The sequence below is a fragment of the Dipodomys merriami genome, unplaced genomic scaffold, assembly GCF_024711535.1.
Source record: "Dipodomys merriami isolate MVZ:Mamm:240054 unplaced genomic scaffold, mDipMer1.0.p SCAF_9, whole genome shotgun sequence".
NCBI lineage: Eukaryota > Metazoa > Chordata > Mammalia > Rodentia > Heteromyidae > Dipodomys > Dipodomys merriami.
This window is the reverse complement of record NW_027206512.1, coordinates 44,677,305-44,691,952: the sequence shown is the minus strand read 5'-3', so window position 1 is coordinate 44,691,952 and position 14,648 is coordinate 44,677,305. Positions and strand designations below refer to the sequence as shown.

At 42.1% G+C, this 14,648-nt stretch overlaps 1 protein-coding gene across 1 annotated transcript in view; it reads right to left on the bottom strand.

The window, feature by feature from the left end:
* Positions 1 to 14,648, bottom strand: part of Rell1 (RELT like 1) — a 56,678-nt gene that overhangs the window by 41,593 nt on the left and 437 nt on the right. The window lies entirely within an intron of this gene.

Below are 14,648 nucleotides of genomic sequence, written 5' to 3'. Positions count from 1 at the left end.
CTGGGTATGGGGCACAAGCAGTGGGTGAGGGCACTGCAGCACAAACACCAGCACTGCTCAGCCACGGCACAGACAAGCAGGTTCCCACATCCCGCACACAGCCCAGCCTTCTCTTCCAGGAATAGAAAACAGGTAATGATTCAACAGAAAGCTACAAAAGTCCTAGACAGAGGGATTTCCAATTAGTCACAGGTTCCGCCAGGCCAGCGGTGTTCCCACAAAGCAGGCACGTGACCCAGCTTCTTAGACTCTGGGAACTGGGAGAGCAGGTGAATGATGGTAACGTGGCGCTTGCGGGCAGAGCCATGGAGTGTGGGCATTCAGGTTCTGTCCGGAGGGGAAAGGGGGAGCTTCCTGATGTGAAACCTCAAGACACCACTGCTGGACAAAAACAAAGAAGAGAGACCAAGAAAAAAAATACAGATCCTATCAGGAAGGCAAATACAGGAAAGAGTAAACCAAAAGAACTAGAAAACTCCCCAGCACAAAAGTTGATTTTTGTTTTAAGAGGGAGAAATAGATGTGAAGGCCATTAGTATGAAACCCAGTACTAATCAGAAAAAAATACCACCGAATAGTATTACATATTGGTACACACAATGTCTAAGTATTAATTCATTCAACTCTGTGAGGTACATGCAATTACTTTTAACTCCATTTTGCATGTGAAAACCAAGAAGCCAAGTAACTTAAACCAAGCCACACAGCTAGGGAATAACAAAGATAAGATTTCAATCAAGGCATCTGGGGCTCTGAAGTATGAGAGTAAACAGTTTTGACATTCAGTAAAATTCCATAGAATGGGATTATCCGTAACTCTTCTCCTTTTTGGATAACAGGATATTCAAGTATTTAAGCAAAAGTTTTGCCTTGACAATCTATAGAAAATCATTACTCATCAAATCCAGTCATATAGCCAGAATGATATAATGGCTTTTCCTGGTGATATAGTTATTGGAAAAGAGAGTACATTTGTTACATTCTCTACAAGCATATTCATCTATTTTTTATATCAAGTGCTAATAAAAATAAATAAGGCCAGGAATGGTGGTACACACCTCTAATTCCAGCCCTCAGGAGATAAAAGTAGCAGTATATAGGAGTTCAAGGCCCACAGTGTAGCCAGGTGAGCCTTTATCTCAAAAAAGAAAAAAAAATAAAAATTGTTATTTTAAGCAACAACATTTGAACACTCTACATAAGTCTGTTGACATTGTTAATTACTTCCCAGAAATCCTAAACTTCTCCCTGATTCTTAAATAAGAAAACAATTTTAAGAAGGGATTGGATTTGCCTTATCCCACTTTGTTCAAAATGATCTCAATTGTTAATGAAAGGGTTAAACTGTAAAGGAGTAGGTAGCGCTACTATAATTTCAGCTTATATTGGGAAAGGAAAAAGATATGCCAAACACTCAATACTTGGTTACCTCTGAGGAGGGATTTTCAGTTCTTTTTAGTGTTTTGTATCTTGGTATTTTCCATATTTTCTCTTTTATTTTTTTTTCTTTTAAAGCAAGAGACAATGCATAGATAAAAACTAGCCTGTCAGAAAACACTTTCCTTGGGGCTGGGAATATGGCTTAGTGGTAGAGTGCTTATTTAGCATGCATGAAGCTCTGGGTTAAATTCCTCAGTACCACATAAACAGAAAAATCCAGAAGTGACACTGTGGTTCAAGTGGTAGATCTCTAGCCTTGAGCACAGGAAGCTCAGGGGCAATGCCCAGGCCCTGAGTTCAAGCCCCAGGACAAGGTGAAGGAGGGAAGGAGGGAAGGAGGGATGGAAGGAAGGAGGGATGGAGGGAAGGAGAGAGGGAGGGAGGGAAAGAAGGAAGGAAGGACCTTCCCAGTATAGTCAGTAGTTATCTTTCATTGGTAGAACTTGTTTTTCCTACTTTTTTTTGCATTTCCTAACATAGCTTAGTGATAGCCAGAATGGATGGGTATTTTTTAACTACAGATAATGAAGTCAGTGAGGACCCTTCATTCCTATTAGACAAAGCCACACTAAACCAGTCACCATCTGTCAAAACAAGTTGATTATAGGCCATTTCACATGGTGCACCAAACACCAATGTTAATACGAGAAAGGTAGCTACAGTTTAGAACTCTGAATTCCTTGGTAAGGGGACAGCCCAAAACTACAACCTAGGATACCCACAGATTATATTTCTACTGGGCTGAAGGCACAGACAATGCTATGAAACCTTTGATCTCAACCACAGGAAACAAGGACCAAAGAAAACCATCCTAGGCAATGTTTCCACTTTATTATCCTATAAAACACAGTGTAAACAACACGTACACTAAGCACTAGCCCATTCATTTTTTTGTCTTTTCCCATTAACTTTTTTTACATGCCATTGAACCTTTCCTCTAAACAGAAAACAAGTACAATTTCAAAGAGATTTTTTTTTAATATTATGAATCAGTTCTTCCCAATAAATAAAGATTTCAATTGTTTCATCTTTCCAACACCTGGTTCTCCAGCCCCTGTGGATACCCTACCATTCAACTTAATTCTGATTCTAAGAACCTGGGGTTCACACTACCTTGCAAGTGTAGGGCTCAGTCTCAAGGAAGGGCCCCTACTTCACATGCCAGCTTCAGCATCAAATGGGGGTCTCCAAGCTAACTGTACTTCTGCTCAGCGGACTTCAAATGTGAGGGTTTCCTTCAATTCCACCCCTTTACACACACACACTCAGTCTTGATAATTAACTAGACTGACTCACAAATGTGAGGAAAGTACTATACTTACTATTACAGATTTGTTATGAAGGATACAGCTCAGGATAGACAAATGAAAGACAATACACGTAGGGCAAAGGGCAGAGGATACAGCACAGAGCTTAGCTTCCTGGTCAGGGCTTTTGTGGGAACTTTGTTATCTGGGAAGAACTGACTGTTACATAATTGGGGACTGAACCCTAAAGGTCAGGGGAGGGCCTCAGCTCTAACCTTCTAATCACAAGGCTGGTGACTCCAGCAACCAGCTCCATCTTGAAGCTCTTGAAGGCCCCACCAAGAGTCACCTCGCTATCAAAAACCCAAGTATAGTCCACAGGAGCTCATTACACGAAGGAAAAAGACGCTAAGTCCAACCCTTAATAAATTCCAAGCATTTTAGGAGTTCCATGCCAGAAATCTGAGCCAGAGACAAAATACGTATGCATTTTATTATACACACTGACTCAAAGCCACTAAGATTTCAAGGAACAGCACTAATCAGCCTGGGTAAAACATTTCAACTGTTCTACCATACAGTCCAACAGAAGAATTCCCTTCCCTCCTCAAGTGTTCTTCCATTCTTATCCCTTTTCTAGAAGCCAAGATATATGGCTTCTATTACCTACGTGGCCCCTGCTCCACAATAAGCATGCCCCATATAGGGAGCCCATTACTTTCACACTGGATCTTTTTTCCTCTCTTCAAATGTTAGATCACATTAGAGGATACAGATTGAGAAATAGATCTGCAGGAAGTAAAGGAGCCCGTAGCCAAACAGGCGTTCATAAATCAATTATTCCCAGGCTTATCTCAAATATTTATTTAAAGACCTTGCCCCAACACTGACAGCTCTCCAGACTTGGATGAAGAACAAAACAATGTAGCATTGACCAATGGCTGGGTTAAAAGATGAAGATGTTCAATAGTCCTGTGAAAAATAAATGTTTTAGTAGGTAAGAATTCAGTAGCCCCATTCACTTGTGTCATTTCCAAGGGCCGACTGTAACTGAAGACAAATACATGCTGATCTATCTTCACCATGCATGAACATTTCTTGGCTTTCCCACATCAAGATATACTGCATTTACTTCATCATTAACATTCCCTTAAGCTGAGAGTGTTTCTATCTATTGCATAAAACCCATTCTGCTATGTAGGTTACATTTGTCTTACAAGGACTATATTATTCCTTTGATCCTCGCAACTCTGAGATATAAAGAACAAAACATGTATTATTTGCACCCTCCTCCCTACAAGAACACAGCAGCTCAAACGCCTTGCAGACAGTATGAGGCCTAGCCGCAATTTCAAGTTTAGGACAGCTCAGTGCTTGCATCTTTCCAACGCAGGAAAATGCCTGAGACAGTGCTCCAGTTCCCTTTTCCTCTACTCCTCAGCATGACCCCCAACCACCCTACTTCCTACCCTCCAAAACCCTAGCCTCAGTCTCCCCCACAGAACTTCCTCTCAAGTAACATTTGCAGAAGAACCTCTGCCATTACCCAGACTGACTTTTCTGATCCTCCCTTCCAGGTGCGTTCATGCAATCATTCTGTCCCCTATACTCCTCACTGAAGGGTCACTTAGGGTGACATTGTCCAAAGTAATCTACCTCATTTAGGTAACTGTAACTCCTCTGTATATCACCTTTATAATAACAATTTAAAACTTAAACAAATAAAAGGATCCCGTAAATGCCAAACTTTGGGCTCTTATTTACTCTCCATCCTTGGGATCAGTGATTAAAAAAATCGGGTGTATCAAACCTATTCTCCTGTGTCCATAGCTTAGCTGTCTGCTACCAACAAGCCTGTCCAGCAAGTTATTTGCTCATCCAACATGCTTACACAACACTCAACAGTACTCAAGTAAGGAAAAAATCTCATTTTTAAATTAAAATTCATGTTGTGTGTTAAGGAAAACATTTAAGTTCCCCCCCACCCCCCCCCAAAGAGCACTAAAACACACTGACTTGTGAGAATGCACATGTGAAATTCCCCACCTCAGAGTCCAGCTTCTTGGCTCTGATATCTAGCTTCAGGCCCTGTCCAAGGCCCCAGCTTTTCTTCTGGTGGTTCTTTTCTTTCTTCACAGAGGAGAAGGGTAGAACTGAAGACTCAGTGGCAGGAACTGAGGATGCAGGGAGAGCATTCTGACCATACACACTCATGTAGCACAAATGCACATAGGAAAACCAAGGAACACCTGCCATTAGCCTCCTTGCTACCTCGCCAGTGCCAGAAAATTCCAGCTACTATTTTTTACACTGTGGATAATTCACAGGATTGTGTTGGTGATGACTGCTATGAAAACTGTGACAGCCCTGGGAAAACTAATGTTCCCCTGTTACACCGTGAGACAGAAAGCCCAGTGAGGTCTTCAAACTTCCACCCCTTAGTGAATTCTTCAAATCTCCTCCCAGTAGAGGAATCCCAGAAAACCACAATGTTAGTGTGCATGCGTGGGAGAAGAGACTTGCATGTTAACAGTATTGCAAGGAATTCTTTGTTTTTAAATCCTACCTGTCACGTGATGCAGGCTCTTTATAAAGCTTCAACCGCTCAGATAAACGTAGCTAGCTGGTTCAAGATGCAGTGATGACAAAGCTGTCTAATCTGTGTCTTTTCTGGAATTAATTAAAGATACTGCCTTTATAGGACTGCCATGTCAAAATTTTATTAAAAAATCATTTATAACCAAGCATGGTGGACATGCCTGTAATCTCTAAACACTAAGGATGGGTTGGCAGGAAGATCTAGAATTTAAGGCTAGCCAGAGCTACATAGTGAAATCCTGTCAAAAAGAAAAATTTGTGTTCTAAAATCTAACCACATGTAAATTAAATCATTCCCTTCCAATATTTACTCAAAAGGCAAGTGGATAATTTCTAGGAATTTCTTGAATAATCCTTTGTTTTATACTAAAAAACACAAATCTGTGTTCCAGGCATAAGATGCTTTGGTTTTCTCTTTAAGTGGATGGAACTACAATGAGAAAGGAAACCAAATGAACCACAACTTTCCTCTACCAGTGCCAGGAGGCATGGCATAGCATACCACAGCGGGCAAAGAGCTTTGGTAGGAAGCTCCAGCTCTCCCTCCTGTGCGGCCCACACAACAAGCCTTCCTTCCTTCATCTTACTAGTTCCTCGTGGGAAGCCGGTTTCCTCATGATTGCAAGAATTAAATCTGATCAAGCAATCAATCAGCATGATTATATCTCACGTCTTGTTGGTTCAACAAGTACAAACACAATATACACAACTGAGCCATAAACCTGAGGGCCAGATAACATAAAGGAGAAGTAAGGAGCACTTCTGCCTTCCCTGTCCCTACACAGAAGGCAAGGCTGCAGTCCAGACCAGTAGAAAAGAAGAAATGGGCCCTGATGTCAGCATGAAGGATGTCAGCAGGATATGGGTAGTGATGGAAAAAAGGACTTCAACACTCACCCTGATGGCCAGATCTTAGAACTGTCCTTGTGGCAGAACTGTCTGAATCATCTCCTCTCCTCTTTCCCCTCCCCAAACATATCCAACAGCTGTAAATGAGATAACCTGTGAATCCAGGGCCATAGTGTTTATTGACATGTCTGCTAAAAACAGAGGCTGTCAAATTTTTTTAAAAGAAAAAGTTTTTTAAAAGAAAAAGCTTTCCTGTAACTCAAGACAAGATTCCATCTTTGCACAAAGAGCCCCTTCCTGTTCCCATCCTTCCTCCCCTGACAAACTACCCTCGACCTGCCCTGCCTGACCTCTCTCTCTCTCTCTCTCTCTCTCTCTCTCTCTCTCTCTCTCTCTCTCTCTCTCTCTCTCTCTCTCTCTCTCTCTCTCTCTCTCTCTCTCCTTCCCCCTCCTCCCTCTTTCTTGGTCTCTCTGCCTAGTAAAAAGAGACCTTAGTAGTAAGGGAATTGCACCATTTCTTCTCCAGCCAGGCTGAAGATTTGGTTGCCCTTCTCAGTTTGAGTTCAATAAACGTGTTGGCCTGTGGGTTTTTTTGTCTTCCTGATCTTTTCCTAATTCATACTCCTGGTACTCGAAATCTTTCTTTAATAATATTTCCTCACAGGTAGCACAGGAGTTCCATTTGAAGAGGGGCACAGCCCACCACACTTGTTCTACCTTTTCTCTCTCCACTCTTCCGCTGTTATGTAGCACTCAGCCAACATCACTAGGAAATGAGAGAGAAGCCACTTCTCCCTTCCCAGTTGGCAGACCACTGCTGCAACTTTGTTTACTATGTTGCCAATAAGGTACCTTCACACAGAGTGACTTTTCTTTTGCTGATCCTGAGACTTGAACTCTGGGCCTGAGCGCTGTCCCTCAACTTCTTTTGCTCAAGGCTAATGCTCTATCACTTGAGCCACATTGGTGCCAGGCTGAGTGACCAGTTCATATGGTGATTGCCTTCCTGCAGACAGAGTCCCAAGCACTGAGCGCAGGGCATCACAGGGCAAAGGGCAGGAGGGCACACAAGCTAGTGCATGTGGGTGTGGGTGTACAAGATCTCTGGTGTCTTCCTCTTTTCCATTCAGCCATGAGGGCTCCAGTCTTAATGAGTTTATCTACTGAAAGATCACTTCTAAATACCATATGAACATGTCTTACAATGGGGAGTAAATTTCAACCTGAACGCTTGGGGGCCATATTCAAACCATATCTAACTCACAACAACTCCTCTCCTGGGTGACCACTAGTGGTCCACTGGCCTAGCTAATGCCCACAGTTTAACAGGTGTCATTTTAAAACCTCATTTCCTCCAAACTTGCCCAACTGTACGAGCCCCATTTCTCCACCCATGGCCCACTCCCAGCTCAGCACTGGTACTCTGGCCACATGCCAGGCTTTCCTTGTCCTTAATATACCTCAGAGTGCTAATAATGATTTGCCTATTAGGTCGCTGTGAGCTCCATCCAAAGGCAGAGATTCAAACTACTCCGTTCACATCAGTTCATCCTCAGTTTATAGCATGACAGTTTGTTAATATTTTCCCCAATGACAAAAATAAATGTTATCCTGTTCCAACTGTTTATGTCCCGCACCAAAAGTTAGAAAGTTAATCCCTAATTGATATGCTAATGATGTCTGGAGGTGGGGCCTTTGGAAGCTAATTAGGATTATAAGAGGTCCTGAGGGTGTTTCTCAGAACGACAGTAGTAACTTTATAAGCACCAAACCATGAGTAAAATAGCTATTTTTTTTTTTTTTTGGTCTGTCATGGGGCTTGAACTTAAGACCTAGGCACTATCCCTGAGCCCTTTCAATCAAGGCTAGTGCTCTACCACTTTAAGCCACAGTGCTACCTTGTTTTCTAGTAGTTAATTGGAAATAAGAGTCTCATGTGAACTTTTCTGCCCGGGGTGGCTTTGAACTGCGATCCTCAGATGTCAGCCTCCTGAATAGTTAGGATTATGGGCATGAGCCAATGGTGCCCAGCTTTCTTTATAAATTTTTTAAACTATCCAGTCTCATGTACTTTCTTATAACAGAAATCAGGGTAAACAAATAGTCATGAACGGTACACAGTACTATGAAATTAGAAATATGGCACACAATTCAGATGCCCTGAATTGGCTGTAGAACACAACTCAATTTGTCTTTGAAAAGAACACTGAATAGATTTGGGTTTAGAAAACTTTTGCAATGAACATGGTTGCTACTAGTTACCATTCTCTCTCTCTTAGATGACCAGGTATTTCCACCTCTGGGGCATTTGGTCCAGAGAGGCAAACAGACACAGGCAACCCAGCATTTCACCAAGCCTGGGGAAGAGGCGGAAGACTTCCTGCTAAGACTGAGCTAATTGTGCCAACATGAATTTTAGAAAGGTATAAAGAAAAAAACCTGAAGCCAAGAGTTAGAACTCTGGAAACTAGCTCTGGCTTTCTTCCTTCCTTCACAGTTCTAAATATCTATTTTGGGTCTTGAGTCTCCAACAGTGAACAAGACATACACGTTACCAAGTCATTGGGGATGCCTGGGAATGGCAGACAATAAGAAAAAAAGTAAAGCCTGGCCGGTGGCTCACGCCTGTAATCCTAGCTACTGAGGAGACTGAGATCTGAGGATCGAGGTTCAAAGCCAGCTTGGGCAAGGAAAGTCCTTGAGACTCTTATCTCCAATAAACCACTCAAAAACCGGAAGTGGCACTGTGGCTCAAGCAGAAGAGTGCTCACCTTGAGCTGAAGAGCTGAGGGACAGTGCCCAGGCCCAGAGTTCAAGCCCCACAACCGACCAAAAAGAAAAAAGAAAAAAAGTAAAATTCTGGAGTGATTAAGAACGTTGTATCACTTGGAGGAATTGGTGGGATTGGGACAGATGGGGGAGAATATGGAAAGGTGACATTGATCAAGATGCATTAAACTGATATGCTCAATTGAAACCCCACTGTACAACTACTTAATGATTAAATAAAAAGGCAGACACCAGGGGCTCCTACTTGTAATCCTACTTAGAAGGCTAAATCTGAGGATCACCGTTAGAAGCCAGCCAGGACAAGAAAGCCCTCTTACCTCCAATTAACCACCAAAAGGCAAGAAATATAGCTGTGGTAGTGTGCTAGCCTTGAGCATAAAAGATCAGGGACCATGCCCAGGCCTGAGTTCAAGCCCCAAAACCAGCTTAAAAAATAAATATACATACATACATGCATGCATAAAACGTGTGTCATCCTTTAGCTGTGTTAGGTTAAAGACAAATAATGTTTTTAGCACTTCCTGTGGACTATTGTGCCAAGCCCTCATGAATAACCTCATGATATAGACTATCCAAATATTCTCCAAATACAGGTTTAAAAGGGATTCAAATTGTTTCTCTGTACAATAGCACACTTCTTAGAAGCTGGGATGTAGTTATACAAAGGAGTATGCAAATAAGACATGAGGGAAGGAGTGGGGAGCGCTGGCAGCTGGAACAGCCAACAGGACAGGCCCAGGCTGTGGCACTGTCCCTCTGTGGGACCCTGGGACACAGACCAGAAAACCAGTTTGGCAAAAGGAAGTTCTTGGTCATAAGAACTCAGGTTGCCTGAGTTAGCCACCACCCTCTACCCATCCCAACTCCCAAAAGTCCCTTGATGGATTTAATTTCTTTCTCTTACAAAGAAAACTGTGTCAATACCTGAAAGAGGAAAGCAGAGATCTTCAGCTCAACCTGTCCATCTACCTTCGAGGTCCCATTACAGTGGGCACGCATCCATGAAGCCACCAGAATAAACAAAGCCCTGGTCTGCCCTTTGGTGCCACACATTTGAGAAGTTACTCTCTTCAGAGGGAAATTTGCTATTTAACAAAATCCTTCACTGGATTTTTGTGCTAGCTCTTAAATTTCTATGACGTTTTTGCTGTTTCTCCATAGGATATTTGGATATCTGCATTTGGATCCCAACAGATGGGAGCTGATAAATTAAGGAAGCTGTGTTTTGAAATTCAGGCTTTGTGACTCTAGAAAGGTAACAAGAAGTACATTGAACACACATTGTCACACTCAGAAACCTCTTCACACACAGCAACTTGTGATTATCACCATAGCAACTCCCAGGAAGAGTCAATCTAAGTGACAGAAGCATATACCATGAATTTCCCCTTGCTTCCAGTGAGGTTTACTACCCACAGCGCAATCAAAAGCCTACGAAGCTTACGCTCATGACTATAATCCTAGCTACTCAAGAAGCTGATATCTGAGGATCATGGTTCAAAGCCAGACCAGACAGGCAAGTCTGTGAGACTCTGATCTCCAATTAACCACCAAAACAAAAGCCATAAGCAGAGCTATGGCTCAAGTGGTAGAGCATTAGCCTTGAGCAAAACAGCTCAGCAACAATATACAGGCTCTGAGTTCAAACCCCAGGACCAACACCATTAAAAAAAAAAAAAAAACTATAAAAATATCAGTTTTCAGAGCATTTTGTACTAGGGGAATTCTCTGGAAAAGATGAAAGACATATGTTTTAAAACAAAACCAAAAATAATCAAGGTACCAATTATTGTCTAACTAATTATTAAATGTTTTTCAGGAAAAATAAGAGAACATAAAAAAGTGAGAACATACACGGGAATAAGATCTACAGGGAGGCATCAATGGCTTCAAGAGTAAAAGACAAACATAATATGCGAACAGTGGGGGTGTGATCCTTTCCCCCTTTCCACACAAACTCTAAATATTTGGGGAGATTATCCACAAGTACCTACTGTGCTTCATTTTAGCTGAGAGACTAGGAAGGAGGGTTCTCACTAAACTCCTAGACAGTAGCAGTAAGCTCTCAGGGGTCATCCTGGGCTTTTAAGCAACTTATCCTGAGTCACTGCAAAGCATCAACAACTTCAGAATGAAAACCATATAGTCTATGTACCTACACTTATTATGAACTTTAATTGACATAATAATATAAATCAAGCCTCTAGGACATTTAGTGGAAGGAATACAATTTTTTTTTTTAAAGAGGCACATATAATCCTACTCAGGAGACTGAGGTCTGTATAGGGTCATGATTCAAGGCTGGCCCAAGCATCGAGTTCCCTGGACTCAATCTCCAAAACAACCAGCAAAATGAAGGGCTGGAGGTATGGAGGCATGGTTCAAGTACCATTTTTTTAAAAAAGTTGCAAAGGGTAAAAGTCATGTCACCTTGCCATTTGCCAAGACTCTTCAGCAATATCCTCCCTAGCAGATAGCAATACCAGTTGGCACACTGCCCATGTCACAGGTAAGGAAATGCAGGCAGACATTTTGATAGCTCACCAGATCCAACCAACTATAAGTGGTTGGGTCTCTCTTTGGCTTGTGACTCAAGCCCAGGCTCTGATTCAAGGGATGCTGTTACTTGGGGGGGGGGAGGGGGGTGTCCAGTTGTGGGGCCTGAACTCTGGGCCTGGGCGCTGTCCCTCAGCTCTTCAGCTCAAGGCTAGGTGCTCTACCACTTGAGCCACAACACCACTTCTGGCTTTTTTCTTTTTGCTTATGTGGTGCTGAGGAATCGAACCCAGGGCCTCATGCATGCAAGGCAAGCGCTCTACCACTGAGCCACCTTCCCAGACCTTTGATGATTCTTTATAAATATCTCAGGATAACAAGAATTTTCTTACTTAGAAAAACAAAAGCATTCAGTAATCATAAAAGTAGGCTTCAGAAATGAACAGATCTAAATCTATGTCAAAACCCAGCTTAGAGTAACTTTCAACTTTCTCAGAGACTCAATTTCTTCACCCATAAACATGAAAATAAAATTATATAACTTACAGGCTGTTCAAGAATTAAATGATCTAAGTACTTACACCAATGCCTATCACACACAAGTAATAATAAACACTGAATTATTTCAAGGAAATTCACTCAGATTTCTAATGTTAGTCTATACAAGCCGTATCAAATTAATTACTATATATCATTAATTGTCCCAATATGTAATATATCATTAATTGTCCCAATATGTAAGCAGACCTCAACATCAGAGACAATTCATTAAAAAGTAACAAGGAAGCTGGGTGTAGCTATGGTTGTACAAATCTGTAAAGCCTACTATGGGGGGAGGCTAAAGCAAATAGATCATGAGTTGCAGGCCAGCATTAGCTACAAAGCAAAACCTTGTCTCAAAAAAAAAAAAAAAATGACAGTGATCATTGCTCACCTGAACTGGGTTCTCTCTCATTCAAATCCAACTTTTCAAACTCCCAAATACTTTTCTTAATTCCTGTCTTATCTTTTTCTGTGTGGTGAATACAGAAGATCAGAATTTCAAGGACAGGGAAGAAATGGCAGACACTTCTCAAATTTTTCACCATCCTTTTAAATTAAATTTGATATTGGAATCCTAAGCTCTGACAATTTTTTGTTTTCAAACATTGCACTCAATAACCACTAGATGCAGTTACCTGGGCTGCTACCTTGCAAAAAGAAACTCAAGAGTTTAATAAAAACTTATCTTTAGTATCTAAATGAGTAGTCAGGAGGCTGGACAGAAGCCCATAGAACCCAGGACCTTTCCCACCCACTCCTTCAAGGCTAGATCTACTGTCTAGTAGAAGAACAGAAACACGAATAGGCCCAGAATCGAGTAACAAGAGAACATAAAGACATAAATAAGCCAAGAAGTGGAAAATCATCCCTTCTGGTACTTGTGGTGTCTAGTTTCCAATGCTGCTACAAAGAGACAGAAGTTTCAGGAGACTCTTAAAAGCAGGAAATAATAGATACTAACTACAGCTGCCCACTGTGAAGCTGTCTTTTCTTTTTTTTTTTTTCCTCCTCTTCACAATTTCTAATACACATATGTTTACAATTTTTTTGTATCTTAATTTTAAAATCTCAGTGAGACTGTTAGGCCAACTTATATTCTATTTTCTCTAGAAAACAACAGAGTACAGCAGAAAGAAAATGAACTGCAGACTCAAAGCAGGTTGTATTATGTGTTTACTGTGTATTAAAGATACAAAGAAAGGTGCACACGTGCGTGTGCGCACACACACACACACATTCATACTACTTCTAGTGATCCATCTCTGATTTAATGCTGACTGATAAAATACTTATATAAAGTTGGGCTCCAGTTGCTCCAGTGAAAAATAAAATACTTTATAGAGTCACAGAGAAAAAGTTTAGAAATACATGTAGTCAACCAGAAGCCAGAGATGACCAGCAGGCTCTCCATATGACTTCTCATCTCTTCCTATTTCCCATCTTTAATTCTGAGCAGATTCGATGATGGCTACTCAGGAGATATCTTCTTTTGAGTAAGGCCTCAAAACTCACTGATAAACTCATACTCTACAACCTGCCCTTTTCCTCATTCTTCTAAAGCATTAACTCTCCTGGGAGAGGTTACTTCACAATTAGATAAGGGCGTTCTTGAGTCACACAGCTGTCCTGAGGTCTGGATGTAGCTCAGAGAGGCATCAAAATGCAAACCAATTCCATGGATGAGTTTCTCCAGCTGATGAATGATTACATGCATCATATGCTGCATTCTTAACAATTTCACTCCTAGGTTAAACTACTTTTCCAAATTCTGGAACAACTCAGCCTGGCTAAATTCTGTACAACCTCAAATCTGATCTGACCCTCATTAGGTACCTGTATGTCCCACCAACGAAACACAAGATGAACACCAAAATTTCCCATCCAATAAAACAAGTCACCAGCTACCATTTCCCCCGGGGGAGATGGCTGAAGGAAATACAGATCTGTTAATAAAGACTCAGGAGATGCATCTCCATCTCGTTCCTTTCCCAAACTGCTCTGGGTTCTGTTGGAAAAGTGAAAGCCAGCTGATCCATCAGTTTAAATGCACAAAGTGTGGGGCAATGTCTCCGGGGAGAAGACGGTGTATGTACTCTTACGGAGCAGATAGTCATTGTGGGAAGGTTTCCAGATGCTTATTATTTCGACCTGAAAAAGAGCCACCCCCAAAGGCAAACTTGGAAGAGCTTGCTGACGTCAGACTCAGCCTGTGGTAACCCCAAATGGCTACGGAGGTTTGAGTCTTTTTTTTTTTTTTCAAAGTACGGCTGTGCGATGGTAATTAAGAGGGGGAGATGATGGTAAGAAATCCCCGGTGTGTGTCGATAGAAAAACAAGTGTGCGACACCGGGATTCCGCCAAAGTTAGACCTCCATTGAGAACGTCAGTCCGTGGTTGGATCCTCGGGCGCACAGGGGTCTCCGCCGGTGCCGGCCGGGCCTGATCGCAGAAAGTTCCTGTTGCGATGCCAGGAACTGGCACCGAGAAGGAGGAGCGGTAAGTTTGCAACTGAGCCTCCTCCGCTTCCGAGCCTCAGTTACCCAGGGTCCAGGGAAGGCATGAGGAATCCGAACCCATGCACCCACACAATGAACGAGAACGTGGGAAAGTCGTGCCAACGGCTGCAGATTTAAAGGTATTTGAAAGACACAAGGGGCCCCCGAGGAGGGCGGCAGCAGGCCGGGC